The following is a 13351-nucleotide window of genomic DNA, read 5'->3' as shown; positions in this document are numbered from 1 at the left end:
TTTAATATTTTTTACTTTATAGGTCATGTAGGGCTGTGTTCCAAAGTTTTGTCTGTAGATAAGTGGCAGCCTGGCACTCTGAGATTCTTCTTTAGAGCTTATTCAAATACACATTTCTTAACTCCCCTCCTCAAGAGTCTGATTCAGTGGGTCTGGGTACTATTTATAAAAATGTTATAAAGACAATTAGGGGATATTCTCTACCTTCAAATATTTACAGGTTAGAAATGTTTCATATAGCCCCTTGTACTCCATTCTCCCTGCTCTACTTGACTATATACTCACCTTTATTCTTGGCTGTACTATTATATGAGACTTCTAGGTGCAATCTTCCTACCTATAGTTTCATCTGATCCTATTTAATCCTATACATGGTACACTTCAAAGAACTTTGAGTCTACAAATTCCTATCAATTTTACCTCCTACCAAACCCAATTACTCCTCTCCATTTTGACTACCACCATCCTTGTCTAAGTTACACTCATATCTTTACACATGTAGCTTCCTAACTAGTCTACCTCATCCATGCTTCCCTTCCTCTAATGTATTCCTCATAATACAGATGTAGTTCACTTTTTAAAATGCTAATTAAATCATATCATCACCCATCCTTCCCTCCTTCCCTCTTAAATATTTTCCTTCAATAACTTTTCATTTGCGTTTGGGATAAAGTCATCATTTCTTAAAAGTACTACAAAGTCTACATATCCTAGCCATAACTACCTCTCCAACATCATGTCACACTAGACTTTCATTTTCATTCTCTGTCCCAACCATTGCACCCTTCTTTTAGATCTTCTGGACTATGGTTGACAGAATAACGCTCCCCTCCCCATCCTCAAAGATGTCCACATACTAATCCCTGGAACCTGTGAATATGTCATATTATGTGGCAAAAGGAAATTAGGGTTGCAAATGGAATAAAGATTGCTAATAAGCTAATTTTAAGATAAGAACATTATCCTGAATTATCTTATTGGACCCAATCTAACCATAGGAATCCTTAAAAAGTGGAAGAAGAAAAGGCAGAAGGGTGAGTTAGACAAATGTGACTTGCCACCTTAGCCAAGGAATGTGGTTACTTCTAAAGATGGGAAGGGCTCCCAGCTTATAGCCAACAAGAAAATGGGGATCTCAGTCCTACAATCACAAGAAACTGAACTATGCCAATAATCTGAATGAGCAAGGAAATGGATTCTCCACTAGAGCCTCCAGAAAGGAGCACAACCAGCCATAACCTTGATTTTACCCTGGTGAGAGCTATATTGGACTTCTTACCTACAGATCTGTATGGTAATTAATTTGATTTGTTTTTGGCCACTAAGTTTGTGATAAACTGTCACAGCAGCAATAGAAAACCTAATATACATACCCAAGACCTTAGCACATGATGTTCCCTGCCTGAAATATGCTTTCCTCTCATCTTCACTTACATAACTCCTATTAATTAGTCAGATTTCAACATCAAAAATTCCATTCGACTTCTAATTTTTCCATAAAAATTTCTCTTTCAGTTGGAAGAAATCCCTTCTGCCTCTGAAGAATTTGGGCAACACCTTTTATATTCTTGAATGGGTGTAAATACCCTAGTACTAGTTTCCAAAGTAGATTGCATACTCCTGGAGAGACAGATCTGTAACATACTTTCTTTTATTTTTCCCTTCCAGCAGTGGTTTTTAATTTAGTTTACCCGTTTTGAACTCCTGGAACTCTTTATTTAATCAGAAACAGATAAAAGGAGAGTCCTCTTCTAGAAATAGTCATTAAGGAGAACGAGACCCACTCACTTTGCCCCATTCTTCTTTACTGTGCTGGTCACTGGGCACTCCCTGGGACATACGGAATTCAGAGGAGGCACTATGAGGGAAACACACTTTTGGATCCATACGGAACCTCTATACCTGCCGCCATGTTTACTCCATCCTGAGGCCCATTGTGCAAGTATTCTGTAACTACCTCGTTGTTTATTTCTTCCTCTGTGCTGGTGATTCTGTATGACCATTGACCCAAGACACTAAAATCCACATACTTCTCCCTGACTCCCATAAGGACCCAAATGATTCTTCCTCAGACTTCTTTGTATCCAGCCTTTTAAATTTGACTGTTCAAGATCCCTGTAAACCAATTAAACCATTTGCCACTGTCCAGATTCCTATGTATCAATTAAGACTTCCTCCCTCCAGTTGCTTTCTCTAACTTGTATTCTCTAGACATATTCAAACCCAATCCTAAATGTGCCATTCCCTTCTTACTGCTGTGCCCACCCAACGTTATTACAATACCCAGTTTATGATGGGCAGTTCTAGACATAATTATCTTATGTCTCATGGCTAGGTAACATTCAGTGTTCTTTAGGGCCAAATAGTATGCCAGGAGCTCTTTTTCAAACAGTGAGTATTTCTCTGCTGTATGTGACATGGCTTTGTTCCAGAACCCTAGAAGTTCATGAAGTGACTCTCTTATTAGGGTTCCTCAGAGATTTCATACAGTGTCTTTATCTGCTATAAATACCTCTAATAATATGGGCTCTGTTAGATCATACGGGCCAATAGGTAAAGCCATTTGTTTCACAGTCTGAACTTTCTGCAGAGACTTCACTTTCTCTCAGCTGCACTCAAAACTGACAGCCTTCCATTTAACCTTTCTGTGTGGGTTAGATGAGCATTCCCAAATATGACATATGACCAAAATCTAAAAAGGCCTGCTAAGAGCTCTGTCTTTGTCTTAGTGGCTTGGAGATTCAAGATACAATAAAATGTCCTTTATTTGGAGGGGATATCCTAGCATGGCTCAGGCCATCAGATCCCTAAAATCTTCACTAATGTGGCTTGGCCTGAATATTTGTAGGGTTATCGCTCAGCTTCTGGCATGCATGTGTCTTATCAGGGCATCCAGAGTATTTGCCGTCTTCTGCTTATCAGGTCAAGTTATGTAGAGATCATATGACCTCTTGTGACAGCAAGCAGGACAGTTAGCAAAGTAATGGGACAAAGCCATGAAGTGAATTACTGACTTTTCCAAGTGAATGTTAGTTTATTCTCATCATCCTATCTGACAGGGATTAAAAATAACATATTTGCTAGATAGTTTAACACATACCATTTTCCAGAAGTTGTATTGAATTTTTTACTAAAAATAGCACATCCAGCATAGCTACTGTGATTGGGGCTAACACTTAGCTAAGTTTCCTATGATTTACTGCCATGCAATATGACCCATCTGGCCTTTACGAAGACTGTGATGGTGAATTAAACAGAGATAAGATAGGTGCCACTAATGTAGCCTCCTTTAAGTCTTTATGTGTGACAATAATCTTTTTCATTCTACCAGGGTGAAGTATTATTTCTGACTTACTTACTTGCCTAGAGATGGGGGCATTTAGTAACTTCCACTTGGCCATTCTTTTTTAGCATCTCTTATTCCATAGATCTAGGAATCAATATGATGATTCTGCCAGCTGCTAGCTATATTCTTGCTGATTACACACTCAAGCACCAGGCAAATGACTGGAAGGTGTCTGAGGACACACTGGTCCTACTGTGAGATGGATTTTGTCTTTGTGCAAGGTCACTCTAACAGGGTCTATCATGGTATTGTGTTTCCACTATCAGTGTCAGCTCAGAACCTGTATGTGATAGGTCTTGTAAGAGCCATATGTTTCTTTTTCTCAATGTACAGTTATTCTGGCAAATGACCATAGATCTCTTTGATAAAAGGATCAGGGGATTTGCTATCATAAATACTTGCTGTGGCATTGCTGGGACTTTTCTTAAGGTGATTGGGCTTCCCTTCCATAGATAGACTCCAGGTCTGAGAACTCAAAAATCGAAAACCGAAAGAGAAATTTTGATTTTCTATTATGGTGGATGACATTGCCCTCTCATTCACCTACTCTTGAGATTTTTCATATATATAATTCAAGCAATGCCCTTCTTAGCTGTCATACATGTCACCCATAGGGTGAGATTTACTAGACAATATCACAGATCCTATGGGTGAAGATCTTCTGGCCTTGCTACTCATTAAAGTAATTTTGTCACTTTGCCTCTGTCATATAAGTACTGTTATCCGCCTTATGTGATTCTGGAATGCTACTATTGCCACTGACAACAGAAATGTCCCTTGAGAGCAACTCTGGCCTGCAGAGGAAAGCCACCATTGTCCTTATAAACACTATTGGTACCCCTCTCCTTAGTAAATTTTTTAGTGCTTTGGTGAAGAGTGTGTCCCTTGGACCTTCCTGGAGAACTTAGTAAGTTAGTGGGTTCTTTGGTGTTTACAAAGTGTATGTGTTTGAACACGTTCACCTCTCTGAGATTTCTGACAATTTCTCTAATACTCTGACAAGGTAGTTTTAGCATTTCCGCCCCATTTATCATTTTATCCAAGCGTCAAGAAGCCATCTCAGCAGTGGATTAGAACTAGCTCCTGGTGTCCTTGCCAGGATATTCAGCCCTAAGGCAAAGGTGAGTATTGTCTCCATGGTCCCCTTAGCCTTATGTCACTTAACCCCAATTCCAGCATCTTCAAAATCAAATTCCAAGCACATTTTCTAAGGCCTTGCTACTTCTTTGGTAGAACAGAATAATCTCTTTCCTTTCCAAATCTGTTACAGTTCTTTCTGAGTCATGACATGTTGATGTTTGACTCTTGTTTTTAGTTTGAAAGTGTCGAGGAGAGGTAGGGACTAACTGCAAGAGATGAATGATCATTTAACACTGCTTTTACCCCATTCTCTGATTTAATCATTGGATAACCTGAGTCTGTTATTGCCTGCCTTCACATCATAGATGGCACTAATAGTACCCAATAACTCCATAGTCCTTCCAATCACTATTGCCTCCTTATCTCTTGACTGATAGTGATATTGCATCATCCAGTTCACTCTCTGCCACCTGGGTCCCTTCACAGTTCACCACAGATTAGAATCATAGCAACTGTGAGGCTACAGTATGGAAAGGGTTATCACTTCCTCCAAAACCACTGGCAATGGGGTCATTGTTACCGTTGAGCTGGCTGGTGATCAGTTCCAGAACTGCATCCTGAGTATCTAATTCTTAGGATCACTTCTGGTACCAAATGTCTTAGTTGGGGTTCCTTTAGAAATCAGACCCTGATATAAGAATTAGAGTGCAGAAAGAAGTTTATTTTGTAACTGAACCTAGGAAACATTAATAAGGAAAAGAGAAATAAAACAGGGACGTAAATGCAGTCAATTAAGTGTATGTTGTCATTGAAGTGGCTTCTGAGGTGATCTAGAGCTTAATCTAGAAAACCTCAGGAGCCAGTGCAATACATGCACCTCAGAGTTGTTCCATCCAGTGAGTGAGAGTCACTGTTCATCTTAGTTGAGGACTGTGGGCTATGACAAGGAAGAGGAGCTAATTCTCTATCTCATCTGGCCTGAAGCATAAGAAGCAAAATGGACTTGGGTGACCATAGAGCCCCAGGCAAAGAAATACTCATGCTGGCTATTGAGTTTTGGGCCTGCAGTGAAGTGGTGAAAGGAGGCATCATATAGACTGGGTACAAGCAGCATCTGCTGCATAATCCTTTAGGTCAACTGTTAGATAGGATCAAGTTTCCCGACTTCCCTTCTTCCTGTATTTCACAGAAATAAGAATATGCCTTTAAAACTTATTTCTGAGAACTTTGTATGGACAGGCAACAGAGTGAATAAAAATAGCACTGAGAAGTTACAAAAGACAAACATAAACACAAACTTAAAAAGATCTGTTACTAGTCTTTTAAATATAAACTCTCTGGTATGCCTGATTCATATGTCTTGGCTTCCAACTACATCAGGGGTAGATTTACATAAAATAACACAGATTTAGCTCTGGGAAAACTTGGTTAGCATTGTGGCTAGATCTGGGGGGTTTCTGATTCTTCCAGTTTCCACTTCTTAGATGTCCCTCTAAGTGTAGCTCCAATATTTTCTTCCAATATTTTCTTCCAGGCCCTGAGTTATTATGATTTACTGTAACTCAGTCACTTCTATTATGCTTGCTACCCTCATGTTCATACCTGGGGTCTGAGCCTAGAAAGGCCAGGGCCAGAGCAAGTCAACCTGTGTGGGACCTGTCCCATGAAAATCACAATGGAAAGAAGGCTGCATTGTCTTATTTCTCATTTATATTGTTAGAGGCAAATATTTCTATTTAAAATATTTAGATGTAATGTGTTGTACTCTTAGGAATCCCCCCACCCAAATAGTAGTTAGGCCTAGAGCTTCTTCTCCATTCCCCTATACAAATGGCCTACAGTGTTTCCAAAAGCTATGACTTTTCCCTATTCCAAGGACTTTTTTCTCAGCTTAACCCCTGTTTCTATTGACCTAGTTTATCTTCGGTGTTTGCTGATAACCATTCAAAGTTGAATGATTTTCTAGAATTTTACAACTGTTGCATTCTACCTAGAACAAAGGAAACCTCCTGTCATCACTAAGAGAAAAGACATTTTCTTACTAAAAGTACCACATAGCTATCTATTAATAATTCTCAGGACTAATAATTAGATTCATAATTTAATTTGACTGCAGATATGAGCTTCTTATGAACGTTTTATTTGTTGATTAAAAGATTGTATTCCTCTTTGGGCTTTTTGTAGTTATTGAGTCATCTTACAAGATTTGTTTAATGTCTTACTAGGTCAAAATAATAAGGTTTATTAACCTTATAAAGCATCAGAAATGTGTCTCATTTTGACCATGACCTTTTGTATTTATGCTATTTAATGAGTCTAGACTGTTCATTTAAAAACCCAAGGCTTCTCTTAGTTATTAGGTAGCAAGAGTCAATGCCCTTCAAAGAGAATTCATAAATATTTTTGACTGAAATATAGCTCAGAAGAAAGAAGCACCATGTTGAAAGAGTAATTAATTTATTTATATCTGGCTGTGTTTTTCAAGACACTTTCTCTTCCTGATTTGTTTTCAGGATCTTAAATGGTTTATAAATTTACTATGTACTGCTCTCTTTCCACAAGAACAGTTTCATCAATAGAAGTGGACAAAACAAGGTTATGACAAGGAAATTATATTGGATATATATTTGTGACCACAGCTCATCTCCTAACTGTTAGAGATCTCTCATTTCATCCTATTGCAGTCAACATCATAACCAACAGTTGGACATAACAGTTTGCATATATGCCTGTGCTCTTTGATGTTACTGAGGAGTTTCCCTGGTCTATCTCTCTATGGAGGGTATGTAGAAACTGCAGAAGAAATGTCATGGGCTTTGCAATTTGACAGAACTGGTATGAATTTGGCTCAATAGCCTGTTGCTTGGTTTGAACTTTTGAAAACTACATAACCATTTTAAGTCTCAAAATTCTACTTTACAGAATGAGAATACAATCTGACTTTGTTTGATTGCTGTGACAATTAAACATAGTCGAGTAGAATGACTGGTTTATACACAGTAATTTAATGGTAACTGTATTAGTTCTGTATTGCTGCTTAACAAATTACTGCAAACTTAGCATCCTAAAACAGCACACACTTATCTCAGAATTACTGTGGATCAGGAGTTCAGGTTTGGCTTAAATGTGTCCTCTGCGAAGGGTCTCACAAGGCTGCAATCAAGTTGTTAGCCCAGTGGTGTCTGTGTCTGGGGACTTGACTTGGCAAGAATATATTTACAATTTATTATTAAATTTTTCAAACATCCAGAAAAGTAGATAAAATAGAATAACAAGGTAACATGTACTCATCAGCTATTTTATGAAATCATCAGCAGTGAAATGTCAATATGACCCATTTTGTTTCATCTCTACCTATCCTCACAGACACTTTCCCCCACTGGATTATTTTAAAGAAAATCCAAAACATTAAATAATTTCATCCATAAATATCTTGTATAAAAATCAAAGAGACTGATATGAGCCTTAATAATAACCACAGTGACATTATCATGCTATAAATAACAGTAATTTCTTAGTTTTATCTAGTAACAAGTCAGTGTTCAAATTTTCCCAATGATCCCACAAATGTTATTACAAAAGTGAGTTTGTGTGAATTGGAAAACAAACAAGTTCCATACATTGCATTTTGTTGATATTCTCTTAAGTGAATTCTTTATTTTATGCAAATTTTCTTTGAAATATAAATTATAGAAAAGTACAAAAATTAAAAGTATACTTTTGATGAATTTGAATCCTGCCAACCACGGTCCCTCTGCTTAAGGGCAACCACAATCCCGACTTCTAAGACCATAGACTAGTTGTGCCTGCTTTTGAATTTTATATAAATGAGTATGTGTGTTTGTGAATGCATATATATCACCATGAAAAAAACACAAAAAATCTAATGATTACCTCTGCCACATTCCATACAGAAAAATTATTTAAGGTCATGACCTAAATATGAAAGAGGAAACAATAACATTTTTATAAGAAAACATAAAAGAATGTCTTAATGACCTTATGATAGTCACAACTTCTTAATCAGGGTACAAAAAGCACAATCCATCAAAAAGACATAAATTGGCAATCATTAATATTTCATGTTAATCAAAAGACAGCCAGAAAGAAGATATAAAAGACATATATAAATTGCCAATAGGAATATTAAAAATTGTATGACACAATTAGCTGTCAGATGAATACAAACTAAAAACCACAATGAGGGCCGGCTAGGTGGCACAGCCGTTAAGTGCGCACGCTCTGCTGTGGCTGCCCCGGGTTTGCAGGTTCGGATCCCGGGTGCGCACGGATGCACTACCTGTAAAGCCATGCTGTGGTGGCATCCCATATAAAGTGGAGGAAGATGGACATGGATGTTAGCCCAGGGCCAACCTTCCTCAAGAAAAAAAAAAAAAAAAGGCGAGAGGATTGGCACCGGATATTAGCTCAAGGCTAGTCCTCCTCACACACACACACAAAAACAACAAAAAAAACTCACAATGAAATACCACTATATACCCACCAGAAAGGTTGAAATTAAAAAAAAAAAACATTATGATGCCAAGGTTTGGAAAGAATATGGAATAATTGAAACTGTCTTACATTGCTAATGAGAGTACAAATGTATCAAACTAGATTGGAACATTTTAATGGCATCAACTTAGGCTAAAAATATGCTTACTCTTACGATCCAGCAATTCCACTCCTACATATAGGGCCAAGACAGAAATGAGTATCAATATCTATATCTATCTATGTAGCACAATCCGTCTCCATAGATAGATAGATCTACTAAAAGAAAAGTAGAACAATGCTTTTTCAATTTTATTAATAATAGCCTTAAACTGGAGATAAACCAAATGACTATCAAGAGGCAAATGGAAATATATATTGTGGAGTAATCATACAATGGAATTATAAACTGCAATTAAAAAGAGCAAGCTGCTGATATGAACAAAAGGTGTGAATCTCAAAATCATTACCCTGGGTGAAGCCAGACGGAAAAGAGCAAATACTGATGATTTGTATGAAGTTCAAAATAGGCTGAACTCTCTGTAAATATGATAAAATGGTGCTAGATGTCTCTGAGTCAGATATTATGGGGAAAGGGCATGAGGCACCTCCCGGGGATCTGGAAACATTCTATGTATCAATATGGATTGTGGTTACAGGGATGTATACATATATCAAATGTATTTAAGCTGAATCCTTAAGAGCAACACAGTTTATGCACTTTACAGTTCACATGTTATATTTCACTTACAAAATTAAGGCAAACAGAGAAACATCCCTTCTTTGGATAGAGGAGTGTGGGGATGAGCCTTAGGTATAGCAGGAAGAACACAGGACTAGACTCTTACACTGTATCTTCTCTTAAACCTTTGTGCTAACTTGACTTGTTTCCAAATTTTAAACTAGGTGAGTTCTAAATTCTCTGCTATTCTAAGGGTCTAGGAACTAGGGAACTAGGGAGTAGCTAAAGATATTATCAAACTTTAGAATTCTACTACTGATACTATTCACAAAAAAGGTATAAATTTGGAAATTTTATTAATTCCACATTGTATTAAACTTTATATTTTACTGATGTAAATATAGACACGATGTAGATACAAACCTTCCCTTCCCCTATATCTCATTCCACTTTGAAAAAAAAATTATAGGAAGAGATCTATATTCTTACTGTTGGCATTTTGAGTAATCGGAAGGACTCAATTACTAAATGTCTTTTCTTCCCCCTATTTTGATACCATCTCATAATAAAAATTCCTGCTTATATTCTCTCCTCTATAAAAAGAGGAAGTTAGACCTAGAAATCTACAGTAAGATTGACATTCATACCAGCATATAATGATGACTAACACAACTTACTGTATTATTCAATGACTTTCTAGAGTCCTCAGTTTATTCAATGGTAACCAAGACTGCATAATATACATTCAAAGAGTGTTTAGCTATAGATGTGTCTAATCGTAAGTCAGATTTTGAAGCACTTGCTACAGAAGCTTTTTTATCTTCCTTACCCTTACACTCGCCTTAAATCCTTCCCACTTTTTTCTGTGAAAATTGATGATAGATTTTAGAGGCATTGGCTTGAAATGTCCTGTATTGTTCATGCCTTTGCTGGTTTGAGAATTCAATTAAAAGTTTTGAATTTAAATAACTTCTTCTGAGAGACAGCAGAATTTATCAGATATTTTACTTAACTATTTGAAACTAAAATTTATCACAAATAACTTGAAACTGTATAATTAATAAAAACTAATCTTATCTCTTCCCTTTTTAAAATCCTTCAGTCGCTTCTCACTGAACTGGGAGTAAAGTCTAAACTTATAATGACTTAGAATTCTATGCTGTTTTTCCCTTATAAAATTGTCTCTGCTTCTATATGCAGCCTCAACTCACACTGTTTCTAAGTTCTCACCACTATGTTTAGTCTTACTAAAATGCTCTCGATTTCCTAAACATAGGCTTTTCTTTTGCCTGTGGACATTAGAATAATTTTAATGGCATTATAGTTCATTTTATAAAATATGCTTTTCAAATGTTACAATTATGTAACAATATAAGAACCTTTTGAAAATAATAGAGTTAAATTTTACTATGCAAGAAAATGAAGTGGAAGCATTTCTTCTAAGCACTAGCATTTTACTGTCATTTTCCTAGCAATATGCCCCTGTTTTTGAAGAAACATTTTTGTTATTTTTCAAGCCCTCTTCACAAGTATAAAATATATGCAGAAGAAAAAGACTACATATAAATGATCTTCCATTGATCTACTGGTCTTAAGAAATATTTAAACAGGTTTAAATATATCTAATTTCTAAATACACTCTTGCTTTTGTTCTTATTTAGTGAGTAAATAAGTGAAGTAAAAAATAAATAAGCAATATAGCTCTTTCACTGTCTAGCTGTGTGATTTTGGGCAATTTATAAACTCTGTAAGCTTCATATTTTCCATGTATAAAATTAGGTAATAAGAGTTGTGGATTAAATATTTTGTTGATGAAATTTCAAAATAAACTAATTTAATTAGATTTCCAGCTTTCACGTAGGATACAGATATTTCTGGGTACTCATGAGAAAGGCTGAAGGCAGAGTGAGATGTCTGAGAAAGCCATCCCTGTGGTGCATGCCTGGGGGAGCGGAACAAAAATTTCTGTAGGACAGATGCAATGGCCCACATGGATGATATTCTTCTGTATAACCTATGGGAAAAAAGCCTTAGCCTTTGGAAGAAGGGCAGCAAAGAATATTGCCTTCGGACAGTGGCATTACATAATGGTAAAAGGGTCAATTCACAAAGCAAACATAACAATACTAAATGGCCATGCATCTCAGAGTAGAGGTTCAAAATATCTGAAGTAAAACTGATAGAATTAAAAAGAGAAATAAACAAGTCCACAAACATGGTTGGAGACTTCAAGACTTATATTTTAGTTTTGCATTGAATCAATAGACCAAGTACAGAATATACCAGTAAGGATAAAAAAAAAATGAACAACACTATCAGCCAACTTGATCTACTCAACGTCTATATAATGCTCTATAAGACTAGAAGAAAATATACATTATTTTTCAGTGTCCATATGCCACTCACCAAGGTAGACCTTGGTGATAAAAAAAATAACAAGCGCAAAATATTGAAACCACACAAAAGTATGTTTATTTGAAATATGATTTAACAGCATTCAATAGCAGAAAGACAATCCAACTATTTAGAAATTTAAAAACATATTTTTAAGTAAACAATGGGTCAAAGAGAAAGTCAAAAGGGATTGAAAAATATGTACAAATGAATCAAAGTTTTTAAAAAGTCATATATCAATATTTGTAAAATGAAGCTAAAGTAATGCTTAGAGAGAAATGTATAAAATTAAGTGCCTATATTAGAAGAGTACAAATGTCTCGAAAATGATCTATGGTAAAAGAAGCGCATATTAAATGCAAAGCTAGCAGCAGGAAGGAAAAAATAAAGATAAGAGCCAAACAAAAGAGATTGAAAACAGAAAACCAATAGAGAAAATTAATCAGTCACAAACACGGTTCTTTGAAACGATTGATAAAATTTATAGACCTTTTGTTAGACTGACGAAAAAAACAAAAAGATGCAAATTACCAATATCAGGAAAGGAAAAGGGAACATAGTTATAATCCCTATAGACACCAAGAGGCTATTGAAGCAATATTACAAACAATTCTATGCCCTTAAAGTTGACCAAGTAAATTCATTGGACAATTGTTTAAATAAACAAACTGTCAAAGGTTTTTCAAGAAGTAATGGAGTGAATAACGTTACACGTATTAAAGAAATTTAATTTCATTCTAGTCTTTATCATATCAAAAGGAAAATTCCACATTCAAATGGCTTCCTGAGGAATTCTATCAAATATTTAATGAAGAAATGATACCAATTTTACACAATCTTTTCTCAAGTAATGAAGGCATCATTTCCAAACTTACTCATTTTTATGAGCCTAGCACCAATCTAACACCAAAACATTGATATTCAGCAAAAGCAAACTATACATCAGTATCCCTCATGAACATAGATGCAAACATCTTCAACAAATATTAATAAATCAAATCCAAGAATTTATAAAATTGATAATACATCTTGACCAAATATGGCTTATCTGGTCATTTTAAAGACTGGCTGAAAGTTGGAAATTCATTCAATGTAATTCAGCATATCAACACACAAAAGAAAAAAATTATGATCATTTTAATAGATGCAGAAAACCTTTTGACAAAAATCTAACATCCTTTCATGATATAAGCAAACCATGAATAGAAGGGAACTTCCTCAATCTGAAAAAGGATATTTTATTTTATTTATTATTGTTTTTTTTTTGTGAGGAAGATAAGCCCTGTGCTAACATCTGCCAATTCTCCTCTTTTTTTTTTTTTGCTGAGGAAGACTGGCCCTGGGCTAACATCCAT

This window comes from Diceros bicornis, chromosome 6, assembly GCF_020826845.1.
Source record: "Diceros bicornis minor isolate mBicDic1 chromosome 6, mDicBic1.mat.cur, whole genome shotgun sequence".
Taxonomy (NCBI): Eukaryota; Metazoa; Chordata; class Mammalia; order Perissodactyla; family Rhinocerotidae; genus Diceros; species Diceros bicornis.
This window is presented reverse-complemented; position numbering follows the sequence as displayed.